The sequence below is a fragment of the Marmota flaviventris genome, chromosome 15, assembly GCF_047511675.1.
Source record: "Marmota flaviventris isolate mMarFla1 chromosome 15, mMarFla1.hap1, whole genome shotgun sequence".
Lineage (NCBI taxonomy): Eukaryota > Metazoa > Chordata > Mammalia > Rodentia > Sciuridae > Marmota > Marmota flaviventris.
The window spans coordinates 41,176,159-41,191,610 of NC_092512.1; the positions used below are offsets into that span (position 1 = coordinate 41,176,159).

At 41.8% G+C, this 15,452-nt stretch overlaps 1 pseudogene; it reads right to left on the bottom strand.

Annotated features, from left to right (window-relative positions):
- Positions 1-11,705, bottom strand: part of LOC114101734 (thioredoxin-related transmembrane protein 1 pseudogene) — a 35,510-nt pseudogene extending 23,805 nt beyond the window's left edge.
- Positions 11,706-15,452: the final 3,747 nt, after the last annotated feature.

The following is a 15,452-nucleotide window of genomic DNA, read 5'->3' on the forward strand; positions in this document are numbered from 1 at the left end:
CTCAAAAAAAAAAAAAGGGAATGGGGAAGTGACTCAGTGGTAAAGTGCCCCTGGGTTCAATCCCTGGTACCCCTCACCTTCCCCACACACAGACAAAAAAACAACCTTAGAATACTCAGTTAATGTCTAATTTTAGTGACATAAAAATGTCTGAATTCATACTTTCTTCAGATCTTTTATATACATTGGAATTTAATTTTGCCCATGATAAAGAGAGTGAATTTAGTTCTAAGGGACATTAGCACTTTTTAAAAATAAATTATTTTATTTTATGAGATGGGGTTCTCGCTAAATTGCTGAGGCTAACCTCAAACTTGTGATTCCTCTGCCTCAGCATCCTGAGTAGCTGGGATTACAGGCATGCACCACCTCACCCAGTATTATTTGCAGTTTCAAGTCTCGTGCAGATCAATAAGGAGATTACAGCAAGGTCCCAGGCAGGATTCTCATTGCAAGTTTACTGGTAGATAGAACTGTCTTTTTCTGGTGGTCTAATAGATTGAAACAGCAAGTCATCACCTGTATCCACAGTTGGTTCCTCTTTGCCACTGCACTGTATTCCGTGGTTTGAGTGTACCATGGTTTGCTTAACCAGTCACCCACTGAAAGCCATCTGGGTTGTTTCTAGTTTAGGGATATTATAAATAAAGTTGCCACAAACATTCATGTGCAGGTTTTCATATGAACACAAGTCTTTATTTCTCTGCTTGGAAGTATAGTTGGTGGATTAGATAGTAGGTGCATGTTTAGTTTTAAGAAATGGCCAAACTGTTTTCCAGAGTGGTTTTACCATTTTAAATTCCCACTAACAAGGAGCTGTGCCACAAGCAGAAACTACATACCAGATTTCACAATTAGTGAAATTTAAAAAGTAAAATATTTCAGTATTATGTATTAATTATATGTTCAAATAATATTGTAGACATAAACAAAACATATTATTAAAATTAATTTACTTGTGTCCTTTGATAGTTTTTAATGTGGCTGCCAGACTCCAGTCGGTTCTTCTTTGCCACTCCACTATATTCCGTGGTTTGAGTATACCAATTTGCTTAATCAGTCACCCACTGAAAGCCATAGATTCTTTTTAAATTCTCCTGAGAAGAGAAATCAGAAACTCCTTTTTAATTTCTATTTATTAATACTGTTTGTGGTGCCAGGGATTGAATCCAGGGCCTTGCATATGCTAGGCAAGCACTCTACCACTGAGCTACATCCACAATACTAGATATTTTTAAATTACAAATTTGTCTTATATTTCTGTTGATCAGTGCTGCTCTGACCTCGGATCTCTCATGGTGAAGACTGACATTTTCCTAGTCCAATATCCCAGGGTCCCTGAGTCTGGAGCACCTTGCTTCTAGGTCACATGAGGCATGGGAAGATGGGTGCTGCCTTCCTAGCACACCACACAGCCATTCCCTTAAGGCCTGGCCCAGGTCCCACAGCTCCAGGCTTTGTAGGTCTGCAGCTTCCTGCCCTTGTCAGGGAGACTTCCATCCCCTCTTCCGTCCCTTCTTCTTGTACCCACAAGCCCTCCCACCTCCATCTCTTCTGTGACACTTAGCCTCACCTATCAGGTCCGTGGGCTCAGGCTTTCAGGAAACATGGGACAAGCCACGCTTCAGGTACCTTCGGTTTCCATGGGCTTCCTGCCCTACAAAAATCCCTCAACACACAGGTACCAGAAAGCATGGCCACCTGCTAGACACAGGGCAGAAAGGACACACAGAAAGGAGAAACAAACACTTCATCTTATTGTCACAGAACGAATTTATGGGCTGGTTTTACCTGTGATAATTGCAAATGACAGAAGAAAAAAACTACCCTTTCATTTTATTTTATTTACATATTTACTTGGCAAGTACTCTATAGAAGAATTATGAAGGTAATTGTAAAGATGTTTACAGATATTAGCTCACTTAATTCTCAGAATGACTTTATAAAGTAGGTCCTATCAATATTTCCATTGTCTTTTTTTTTTTTTCCGCAGTTGTAGATGGACAGCATGCCTTTATTTTGTTTATTTTTATGTGGTGCTGAGGATCAAACCCAGTGCCTCACACATGCTAGGCATATACTCTGCCACTGAGCTACAGCCCCAGCCCCAATTTCCATTTTCAAATGAGGAAAAAAAAACCCAGAAATTTAGAAACTTGCTCAAAGTCACACAGAATACTGGCAGAGCCAGAATTTGAACCCAGACAGGTAATTTTGAGATACAAGAGTCCTAATGACAGGGTAGTTATTGAGAATTCCTCTTAAGAAATGAATTTTCAGCTGAGCATGTTGATACATGCCTATAATGCCAGCAGCTCGGGAGGCTGAGGCAGGAGAATTGCAAGTTCAAATCCAGCCTCAGCAACTTAGCGAGACCTTAAGCAACTTAGCAAGATCCTGTCTTAAAATAAAAAATTTAAAAAAAAAAAGTGGGGGCTGGGGATGTGGCTAAGTACCCCTGAATTCAATCCCTGGTACAAAAAAAAAAAACAGAGTTCAGAGACCGATGCAGGAGGCCAGCCTCAGCAACTGAGAGAGACCCTGTCTCAAAATTAAAAAAATAAAAAGAGCTGAGAATGTGAGTCAGTGGCAAATTGTCCCTGTGTTCAACCCCCAGTACAAAAAGAAAAAAAAAAAGAATTTTCAAATTGCACTTATTTTATAATCAGAAACTGAATTTTCCTTTGGTTTAAAGATCACATTGTAGCTATTCTTTGCACCCTGAATCTATCTTAATTTTAAAGAACAATCTCTTTGAACTTTCCAGAAAGCAGCCTTCTAGAAGAGCTTTCTTCCTCAGCTTACTGGAACCAGTATTTTGTTTGCTTATCATTTGTGAAATAGCTGCAATTTGATAGGTGAAGGCAGCTAGGTGGAAATGACACTGCCAGAAAATAAATAATGTAGCTGGTTGGTTTTATAAGCAACCCCACCATTGTTTGATTTGCAAATAAGTCAGAATTTTGTTTTGAAAAATACAGTCATGCATTGCTAACAATGAAGATATGTTCTGAGGACGCATTGTTAAGTGATTTCATTGTTATGAAAACATCATGGAGTGTGCTTACACAAACTTAGGTATAGATCCGTCAGTGGACATGGCCTCCTGATGCAACTGAGAGACACAGTTATCAAGATACATGAGCTGATTCCAGGGTACAACAGCATACTGTTTTAGAGTAACCTTTTTTTTTTTTAATAAGTGAAAAGAGTACACTTGGAAATAACAATAAAATGTATAATATAATCAATATTAAACCAGTAAACCAGTAGCATAGTTGCTTATTATTGTCAAGTATCATGTACTATACATAATTATATGTGTCATGCTTTTACATGACTGGCAGCACAACATATTTGTTTACATGAGGATCACCACAAACACTTGAGTTATGGGTTGCACTGCAGACATGTCTCTAGGCAATAGAAAATTTTCAGCTCCATCATAAGCTTATGGGACCATGATCATTAGGCAATCATTTGTTGGCCAAAACATTATTATGTGGCATATGATTATATGTGAAATACACATAAAAGATTCTGGAAATGTGAGGTACCGTCCTCTGTTGTCTTCATTTATGAGAAGTCTGAAAACAAAGGCTTTTTAACCAGCCTGACCCTGATACCATACCAGGCAAAGAGGTGGGGAGGCAGAGTTGCCCAAGATGGAAGGAGTAACCACAATCCATATGCAGGCTGGTGGTTCTAAGCAAAGGCTGGACAGAGGCACAGTTGCGCCAAATCTCTTCTCACAAGAAACTGGAGAATAAATACTGTTTAGAAATATCAGCTTCATCCTTCGATTCCATTAGCTAGACCTTGGTGTTCGTTCCTTAGGGCCAGGGTCATCTTAACTCCAGCACTTGGGTCTGCAAGAACTCAACTGACAGTTCAGTCCACCTCACAGCCCCTAGCAGCTTTTTGACCCTGGGACTTGTAGATCTAGGCAAGGCCACCTTGCAGCTGGCCTCATTTGTGCTGTGATATTTTTGGATTCAAGTTATATTTATATCTTTTGAGACTTTATTTACTCCCACAGAACAGTTTGTCAAATTTTAATTGGATATAAACTTCTCAAGGGCAGAACTTTCCAAGTTATCTTTGTACTCCCAGGACTTAGCATAGAGAGGCCATCACAGAACTCAACAAAGGTGTGCCACATGAAAGAATGGAAACCAGTCTTCCTGTGTGACCCTGAGGGAACATTTGGGTGAGTTTCCCTTTTTCCTATGAACATTTTCCCATAGGTGAGAATATAGGTATGATATACATTTATAGTCCTGCTTTTCTTTCTTTCTTTTTTTCAGTTAAGACAATATAAGCATTTTCCTGTGTTACAATAAATTCTTCCCCAAAATTTTTGTAAATGGATGCAGTTTAATATTCTTTTGTATGAATATGCCATAAATTTCTAAACTAGTCTCTTGGTGTAACCTATTTGGATTATTTTCTGCTATCACAAACAAAATTATGGCCAGTTCTTTTCATCTGCATTTTGGCTTAGTTTCTTAGGAATCTATGAACTGGAATTACTGGGTTAAATGGTATAAATTGCTTTTTGATAATTGGTAGTTGAAAACATATCATCTTTGGTTTTCTTTTGTATTTCTTTCTTGGCTAACAAGCCAAGCATTTGTCTTTATCATACATCTTGTGTGCAGGAGACAATGTGAATAAAACAAACAGGGGTCCTGCCCAGCTGGGCCTTGTTCTAGCCATCCTTGGCTAAGTGAACAAGGGAAAAGATCAAGTCAGAGAGGTAGGGTGGGATTATGAAGTTCACATAGAGACAGCAGGAAAGTAAAGACCTTACTGGAAGGTTCTGAGCCATACTGTGACATGATCTGCCTTACTTTTAAAAGGCTTTAGTACAGGGAATAGATGGTATAAACCCAAAATGTGTCTGGCATGCAGTATGTACTCAGAAATATTTCTGAATGAATGAACACATTTCAGGAATTTTGCTAGAAAGATGACCTGTCGCTGGGTGCGGTGGCTCACTCCTGTAACCCCAGCAGCTCAAGAGGCTCAGACAGGAGAATCCTGAGTTTAGAGCCAGCCTCAGCAATGACAAGGTGCTAAACAACTCAGTGAGACCCTGTCTCTAAATAAAAATACAAAATGGGGCTGGGGATGTGGCTCAGTAGTTGAGTGCCCCTGAATTCAATTCTGGGTACCCCCCCACCCAAAAAAAAAAATGACGTGTCTTGCTCTGGACAGTGTGGTAGGCATGTGAATCTTGAAACTGCTTATACTGCGTTATTACTATTTGGAAAGCCAGTCTGAATACAAGGCCAACACAGGGGAAGATCCAAAAAAAGCAAAGGTGTGAAGTTAAAGTCCCAGTGGACACACCTGCTCTATCTGCAGTTTTTGGTTTTTGTTATTCAAGCAAAGTTTAAGCTAATTTGGGCTGGATTTTCAATCATGAAACTAAAATCATCCTCACCAGTATAATTTTCATAGGATCCTTTTCTCCTTTCTTTCTCTCTCTTCAAATGTTCTTCTTTGTCTATTTCTTTCCTCCAACTACCACTTTGGCAGAGTTTACAGGGCCCACCCAGTTTCCATTCTTTCATTTCCTACCAACAGGACCTGGTTTAGTTGGCACAGTAAGGGGCCTAGCTAAAGAACCACATCTGCAGCCGACCCTGAAGATGGTTCCAAGTTCTGGCCAATGTAAGTGGAAGTTACATGATCAGCCTTCTGGAAAGACTTCCCTAAATGCAGACTCGCTAAGCTGGCAGACACCTTTTTCTTTTAGCCCTTCCTCTTTCCTGCTGCCTGAAATAGGATGGTGGGATTTAAAGAGGCCATTTTTTGAGATGGAACACACAGAGTATGGGAGAAGAAAAAGAGCTTGGTCTCTAATGAAGCCAACTGCCACCTCTGGAAACTTCACCTCTGAACTCCACCATGGGAAAAACAGTCCTAACCTTGCTCCTTGCCTGTCCTGTGATTTGTCACATAACACAGAACTAACTGGTGTAACCCAGTACACAGGGTCTGTCTTTGTCTTCTCTTTCCACCTTTACCCCAGGTGATCTCATTTGTTTCCATGATGCAGGAATCCTTTGCATAATAAGGTTTCCCAATGTGATACCTGCACCTTCTGCCTGACTCCCAAGCTCCAGACTCAGAGTACTGAGTGATTTCCCCAATGTTCCAAAGTTGCGTGGCACTAAGCAGCATGTGGGGGAGAAGCATGGATTACAGGCCAAGGAGATACCAGTTTCCAATTTCCAAGGAGATCCCAGTTTCCAATCCTGACACCATTATTCTCTGAGTGAAGGTGGGTGAACAACATCTCTGAGCTATTAGTTTTCTTAGCTGTGAAATGGGCACGCTACTACTACTTCACATGGTTTTTGTATGCAAAACAGTACCTGGCATATGACCAGTGCTAAGCTTGTCTAGTTCTCTCCTCCCCATCACCTGTCCCCATTCCCTCTCACTCTCACTGTCTTCCAAACCTTGGATAAAGGACTATTAACTGCCCAGTCTTCCAAGCTAAAAATCTTGGAATCTTCTTCAACTTCTTTCTTTGTCATTGTCATCATTCCCTCATAGCCAATCAATGACTAAGTTCAGTTGATTTTTCTCCCAGAACTGTGACTATGTTTCTCTCTCCTGCTACTCTAACTTAACCTCTTATGAGCCCTCATCTGGCTTATCTCTGGGGCCAGCCGTAAGCTCCTCACAACTTAATCTCCTACTCTTCTACCAGAGTTTCCCCTTAAAAAAAAAATACAGAGTCATGTCTCCACATAGATTATTGAACTTTCCTGACTTCTGATACCTTCAGAATAAAATCCAAATTCCATAAATGGTCTATCCCTTGGCATTCCCTCAAGTCTCTTCCTCCTCATTCCACAAGGACTCACCAGTTTCCAAACACCTCACACCCTCTCCTGACTCTGACTTCATGCCTGTTAGAATGTGTGTGTTCTGTACTGAGTCCTTTAATACAGAATTGCCATCAATATGTAGCCCAGTAATTGTTCATAAGTTTGTTTTCTATTTATTTATTTATATCCTTTTTTCCTCTCTTCCTTCTAAAAGGATCTGTTCATAGCCTTGGGGGAAATTGGGAAGGTGGAGAACAAAGTTAACTTCCCAGAATAAGAAGAGAGGCCTGGGCTTGGGGAGAAGAAAGATAAGTCTCTGGGGCCCACCAGAAGCAAGAACCTGTGCCCTGCTTTCTAGAAGCACCAAAGGATGTACCAGGTGCTTTATGGAAATGTCAGGGATATATCAGGGAGATGGCATCCTTCTGCCAGATTACTGTGTCACATAATAAAGCAGCTCAAGGCCCTGCAGGTTGAGTAAGACACCAGAATTTTAGCCCAGCCGTGGGTGCAGGGGGAAGCCCCAGAAAGACTAAGGTTGAATTTCCCACAAGTCTAACAGGATGGGGGCTGAGAGTGAAAATGAAATTGAATTGTAAGTTCTATGGTTTCAATGTGTCCCCCAAAGTTCATATGTTGGAAACTTAATCCCCAGTGCAACAATGTCGGGAGGTAGGGGCTTCAAGAGGTGAGAAGATCAATGGGGGCTCAGCACTCATGAATGGATTTGTATGTTACCACAAAGAGGGTAAGTTACCTTGGAAGTAACTTCCTGATAAAAGGACGGGCTCATAATGATGGCCCCTTCCTCCTTCATGCACATAAGCTCTCTTGCCTTCTTCCTTCCTTCTTCCTTCCGCCATGGGATGATGCAGCAAGAAAGTCCTTACAGACATGGTCCCCTCAACTCTAGGCTTTTCAGCCTCCAGAATCACATGCCAGATGAACTTCTGTTCATTATAAATTATCCAGTCCCAGGTGTTCTGTTATAGCAACACGAAGAGGATTAACACAATGAGAACAAAATGGGGTATTTATTGAACTGCTGAGGTTCTGTCCTGATTGAGAAGTGAGTTTCCATTGATATTCTTGGGCTACTGTCCTGTCTGCCTTCTTTTCTCTTGCTCTTGTCTTTTAGCCCCAGACTTCTGGTTTCCTAGACCAGCTGTCAGTATTTTCTATTGCTAATCCTTACAACTTCTTTGTTCTTTATACTTTTGGATTTTTTGCAGCTGGTCCTGCTTGGAAGCTTGGGCTTTGGAATCCTCCTTTGTCTAATTAGAAATTCTGTTACAACCTTGTCCTCATACACCCCAGCTGAACCCCAAGGATAGGAGAGAGAAGAGACACAGTGAAGAAAGCTCCCCCCTCCTTCTTTATCTGACAGAATTTTATTTACCCTTCAGGACCTTGCTCAGAGGTCACCTCTTGGGAGAATTCACTGACTCCCTGGGCAGGGCTCCTTCTGAGCACTTCTGTAGCAATTTGTTTATACCTCTGCTTGTCAAAATGTATTATTATTTATGTGTTTATTTAGTGCTCTTTTCACCTTGAGTAGGAACCCCTTGGGGGTGGGGGCAGGAACCCTCTCTCATTTAGCACAATGTCAGCTATAGAAAAGGGCCTAAAAATGCCTGTGTAATGCCATGTCCTCAAACCATCATACACCTTTTTATTCTTCTTTTTCTCTTTATCAGTTAGAAATGCATTGGGCTTTAAAAAAAAAAGGAAGAAAAAGAAAGAAAGAAATGCATTTGGGTGCAAATAACAGAGATTGACTACAGTGGCTTAAATAATAGGAGATTCACTTTTCTCACACAATAGGAAGACTGGAAGAAAGGAGTCCAGGGCCATCAGGACTCTTCCTATCATGCTAATTTTAACATATTGGTCATAAATAATGTGGCTTCTATACCTTTAAGTGTTGCATAGGTGTTCTAGGCAGGAAGAACCAAGAGATGTGAAAAGTCAACTCTGTTCCTTTTCATAAAAAGGCACAGGTTTTCTCAGAAGACTTCTGACATCCCAATGGCCAGAATTAGATCAGATGGCCACCTCTAGCCGCGAGAGAGAAAGCAGAGGACCACGAGTGTGAATGATGACATTCTTGGGCTTCATCCCAGACCTACTGAATCAGAAATGCTTGAGGGTGGATCCCAGGAATCTGTGTTGTAACACACCCTCCAGGGGATTTGAATGCAGCTGAAGCTGGAGAAACTTAGCCATCTTGATGGCCAGTATTATGGTAGGAAAAATTCCTGGACCAGAATTCCTATCACCCATTTGTTTAAATTTGAGCATTACGCATAGTATACATATTAGAGTTATACAAAGTGGGTTCATCTGAGAAAATCACATGCACAGAATCTGACCCACTCCATTTCAGTCCCTGTTTCTCTTCCCTCTGTTCCTCTCCTACCCACCCCCTACTCCACTGGTCTGCCCCTTGCTCATCCATTTACCCATCCTTGATTGGCACTTTCCACATACAGGTGAAATTCCTTGTGGTATATTTATTTATGCACATAATGTGATTTTGTTAAAATTCTTTTCACATTTCCTCTCCCATTCTTTCCTCTTTCCCTCTCCATCTCCTTCTTCTACTTCACTGCTCCCTGTCCCCGCCTTTTCTTTTATTTTGCTCTAGCTTCCACATGACAGAAAATATTTGCCCATTGATTTACTTTGTCTGGCTTATTTCACTTAGCATGATGTTCTCCAGTTCTATCCATTTACTTGCAAATGCCATCATTTCATTCTTCTTTATGGCTGAGTAAAAACGCCACTATGGATATATACCACATGTTCTTAATCCATTCATCTATTGATGGGCATCTGGGATGATTCCATAATTTGGCTATTCTGAATTGCATCTCACTCATTTTTTATTACAAGTTTGATTACTTGCTAGCCAGGAGACCTTAGTTTTCTTACCTGTAAAAATGGGAATAATGGTTGCCCTGATTTTGTTCTCTGAATTGTCATTTGGACCAATTTAAATAATATAGTTGAAAACTGTAAATCATTAAGCAATTTTCCTGATTTTAAATATTAAGAGTGTTTGCTGAATGAATGAAAATCAGATGGTGCTAATTGGAAGGAGGAAAAATTCTAAATGATGTAGGCTAGAGTTCAGAACAAAATAAAACTTGAGTATAGTAGTGAGTCTTATGTGTCAGTGGAGAACCCTGACTAATACAAACAGCAAGTTTCTATTTGGGAATGAGGGGTTTATACCATTGTGCTCCTCTGTACTGCAGGTCAAGTTTTCAGAAAAAGGATATTCTCGTGGCACAGTTTCTGATGTTTGGGAATAGCTGAAGATACAATACAAGGCTGAAAATGTCCACGTGCTGGCCTCTTAGAGTTCTGGTCTATCACAAGGCATTTTCTGGGGGTAATAATGATGGAAAAATTTTGCAATAGTCTTATCACAATTTATGTAGCTGACGTGTTGGGCAGAGTACAAAAGCCTGGGAAATGCAAAGCTACCCCTAAAAGGTATGAAGAGATCGAAAAGTTACAACAGTCAGGTACAAAAATAGAAATTGAAACCACAGAAGTTCAAAATGCACTGTTATCAAAAACAAATGTTTGCAGCAGCTCCAGGGGTGGCTGCTACAGGTGGTTTCCATGAGAGGAAGGAGGACATAGGTGGTTTCAAAACAAACACTTTGGAGAATGAAATGGAGCATTTAGCAGAAAGCTGGGTAAGAAGATATGAAACAAATGCAAGGGATTTAGTGTCCTGCCATTTGGATTAAAAATACTGAGATGCCATTGTCTGAGCACTAAGTAAGGCAGCCATCCCTTGCTGTATTAAACCTCTCAGTCAGTTCCTTGTTTATTCATTCCTCAACAGTGTACCAGTCGTGGTTTCGTTGCAGTCATCAGCTGTACCAAGGCACCAAATTACATCCGCATTTGCCTTCAGATAAACTGCACATGTCTGGAAACTGCTGTGACGAAAACAGCAAAGCCCTACCAAGGTTAGGAGCCCGACCTATCTATTCAGGTGAAAACCACAGTGTTGAGGAGGAAATGTTGGGAGTGTGGCTGTATTGTCACCCCTGTGACACAGAGGCTGCGCAGTAGCTAAGAGACTTTTTGTCTGTGTCAGTTAAATTTGTCTGTACAAAATGTGAAGCCAAGGTTTATTTATTGATTTGTTTAACATCTGGGCTGCAACACGCAAGTGCTGTGATAAGAGAGTTTATAGAAGCAAAATCACAAAGCCACGTGTCCCTTGGCACTGGTAACAGAGGATACAATCTGCATATGGGAAGCTAATGATGTAACCTTTTGAAATGACTAGTGGTGACTTGCCAAGTTCAACACCAAGTTGACCAAGTTCAGTTCAGACAGGCCAACATTGGGTCATGGATTTGAAATATTCAACCACATTTGCACTGGACTTCCTTTGGGAGTTTTAGTTTATCAGTCAGGCAGACAGCCCCATCTTCTCATCCTCATCTTCCCTCCGATGAACCCACTGACCTACTTTGCCCTCTGTGAGCCCTGAGTATCTAGTATGTAGGAAGCCAGGTCAGCTGACATTTGATATGTTAATGTGTTTCCTTCTCTGTGTTCTGGAGGATTGTGCTGGTTCTTGTTGCTCCCAAGGAGAGGATTGAACTATAATTTGGTGGAACTCAAAGAGTCTCAGAATGAACATCCCTGGGGTCAAGTGCAGGCCCCATCACTCACAGGTTATGTGACACGAGTGGGTTATCTAACACCTCTTGATCCCTTCCCTTCTCAGGTAGGCTTTGCTACTGCAATTACCCCCGTCTCTCCTGCAGCCAGTTTCGGCTTCTCCACCAAACCATTTGCAGCGGCAATACCAGCAGGCCTCATTTCTCCCACAGTAGAAATTTCAAGATTGGGATACAATTGCCCTGTCTCCCCACTTCCCTCTCCTTTCTGTTCTCTCCTTCAAAACAAAATTCCTTTTAAAATGATTGCTTAGTGGTATCAGCTGAATTGTGTCCTCCCCTCAGATTTACATGTGGAAGGCCTCACCCGTGGCACCTCAGAATGTGACTGCATTTGGAGGCAGGACCTTTAAAGAGGTGGTTAAGTGAAGACCAGGCCATTCGGGTGGGCCTCATCCAGTATGACTGGTGTCCGTGTGAGAAGAGGAGATTAGGACGGGGACAACATGCAGGGCATGGGAGCACCCAGGGAGAACTCGGCAGCCATGCCAAGGAGAGAGGCCTCGGGGGAAACCAGCCCTGCCCACACCTTGGTTTCAGATGTCCAGTCTCCAAAACTGTGAGAAAACCACGTCCATTCTTACTCCACTGTCTGAGGTACTTTGTTACAACAGCCCCAGCAAACAAATACAGCTGGATCATCCATCTTCCTCCTTGGCCCCAGTCTGTTTCTGGTGATTTTCCTTTCTCTTGTTAACTCTCTCCAGTCAGGATTCCACCAGTCTCCAGAACCACTATGTCAAGGTCATTACTGGCTGTGATTTCTCTGGATTCGGGGACCCCTCGGCTGTCCTCATCAAACTGGGCTTCTCTGCAGTTGGTGACACTCCCCTTTGGAAGGCATTTTCAGCACTGGGATTCCAGGCCATTATACTCTTTCGTTTTTCACTCACCCCATAGACTGCTCCTCTCAGACTTCTTGGCTGGATATCATTTATCCTTCTTTCTTCTAAGTGTCAGAGCCCTCAGCCCTCTTCTCTGTCCGCAATCTCTTTTTAGCTCACTCCCCCCAGTTCTATGGCTTTGAATACTATTAGTTGCACACTTACCTCCGTTGGGAGTACTCTCACCACTCCCTTGAGACCCAGACCCAAATATTCAGTTGTCCCAGACATGCCCACCTGGCTATCTAAAGAGCATTTCAAATTCAGACATTCCCCAAGATTCTCTCCTGTTTCTCCCCATGCCCTTTAATAGCATCACCATTCATCCAAAGAGGTCAGAAACCCAAGCACCGCCCTTGCTTATCTCTCATACCTCATATCAATTCACTAAGCAGCCTCATTGTCTCTACTTCAAGACTTACCCTCATTTCTTTTTTATTTATTTACCTATTTTTGTGGTACTGGGGATTGAGCCCAGGGGCACACTATCCCTAAGCTACATCCCCAGTCCTTTTTTTTTTTTTTTTTTTCAATAATTTTCAGACACAGTTTTGCTACATTGACTGGGCTGGCCTCAAATTTGTGATCTTCCTGCCTCAGCCTCCCAAGTAGCTGAGATCACAGGTGTGAGCCATCATGCCTGGCACATAAACGCCCATTTCAACCGTTAATCCCCACCTCTATGGCTGCCTTCCAGCTCCTGCTCCAAACTGCTCCTTCTTGTCCCTGAGTGACTGCATCTCATTTCCTTACCCAAAGCCCTTCTCCCCTATAGGCTGTTTTCTATTCAGTGACCCAGCTGATTCTTTTGAAATTACTGGGCCTCTCATTTCCCATTACATTTTGAATGCAATCTAGACTTCTCATTCTGGTTTACAGGTTCTCTCTTCACCTGAGCCTTGCCTACCTCTCTGAGCTGGTCTCCTTCCATGGTCCCCTTCCCTTGCCATTCTCCAGCCACAATCCTGGACACTAGGTACTCCTGTGGGTGGGGTGGGTGGGGCTGCCACTCACTGCTCCTTCTGCCTCTACTATTAGTTGCTGCTTAGGGCTCCACAGAGCTCTCCGGCTCCTTACATCATTCAGGGCTTGGCTTAAAACTCACCTTCGGGAGAGACCTTCTTTGATACCCTCTCACCTAGCACTTGTCCAAAGGTCAGAGAACTCAGCACACTCAGGTTTACACTTATGAATTTTAATAAGTGCTTACAATAGTGCCAAGCATTGTGTTGTAGAGGACAGATGAGGCAAGGCACCAAAGATAGCAGGAAACAGTTTTATTTGTCTGCAGCCAGGTTCAGAGGGCATAGCTTTCGCTGTAATCAATTAATCCCCTGAAATTTGTAATCAATTAATCCCCTGAACCCCAGGTAGTTTCAGAATTTTATACCCAGCATGTAAGGGGAGGGGCTCAGAAGTTCACATAAAAGCAGCTTTTTCTTTCACTGTTCTGGGCAAGTTAACCCTTCAAGAACAACACCTGAGAAGGGGAGAGCTTCTTCTCCCCTTTCTTTCCTCCCCCTGTCAACTGTTACCATGGAGCCCAATTGGTAACTTCTCTTATCTTAGAAATGTAGACATCTCTATGAAGCCAAGCTCAAGGCCAGATATATATATATATATATATATTTTTTTTTTTTTTAATCACATCTTGCATTTGCAAACACACTTTTACAAACTACTATACTGGATACATGTTTGTGAAAAACAAGTCAAGGGGTGTTCAGCACTGGGAGTGCTGATTTCTTCCAGGCCAGTGGCTAAGTAATAGAGCAACAGGAAAATAGGAAGTTTACCTACATTGAACTCTTTTTGTAGAGACTCTTTTGCTGATAGTCCTAAAATCAATTATGGTGACGATTTCTGGAGAAGCTTAGTTAAGATTTTCTGTGTGTGTGTGGGGTGCCACTACAATTGTATCAGATACTTTAATACACATCATCTCAGTTGATCCTCAGAACTACCAAAAAGAGATTTTTTTATCATCCCCATTTTATGAATCAGAAAACTAAGGCTAAATGAGGTCAAGCCCAAGGTCATACACTTGCCCTAAGGCCTGATTCCAGAACTAGTCCTCTTAACCATTACATTCAGCTGCATCTCACTTTAAATTCTATTATGAGTTATGGACAATATGGATACTAGCTGAGTTTATTTTCAGGGACTGATGGGTTTCGATTACATATGTGTTTAGACAGGTAAAGTAATTCAGGTATAGCAGTGTATGTTAGAGAGTGGCTTATTTTCCAAACTATGGTTTTAAACATTTGGATAATGCATAATATGGGTCAGGTAGGCACAAATCCAAGCATAGGTCTAGACCACCTGCTTACAAACATAGGAAAGAAGCTGAGGATGTTTTGCTGTTTACTCCGTTGGTTTTCTTCAGGACCTCAAGTTCTCAAATGCTATTAAAGATGTAAACTTTAGGGTTTTAAAAATATTTTTTAAAATCCTATTTCCACACGAGATAAGACATAAAAATCCTTAAAACAAGAAGGGTCTATGTGCTGGTGGGAATACACTTGTTGAACACCAGCATGAGTCAGGCATTTTCTGCTTTCTGTCCCCATTCCAGAATAGGGTCTCCATCTTACCTGTTCCTTTCCTTGCCAGGGAGCATAAAAGTGCTTTTGCTTTCCCCATCAGCAGCAGGACTGATTCCCTGCAGCCCATTCTGTGAAACCTGTTCTCAGCACTCTGAAATGCAGTTCCATGTTATAATGATAAACATAAAGAGTTACCTTTCAGGGGTTATAGGCCTTTTTGGGAAGTGTTGTGAAAACCTCCAAAAAATTGTAAAGGAATTTGAAGTTCTATGGCCAGTCCTCTTCAACCTGAAGAACAATGGATCTGGACAGGTAACATCAGATAACCAGATCCTGCAAAATTCTCAGGTACAGTGAGAGGGTGAACACAGCGCTCTTCCTTGAGCACACCAAGGACTCTCCTGCCTCAGGCTGTTGCAATTGATCTTCCTGCTGCCTGGACCACTCTTGCCCTCA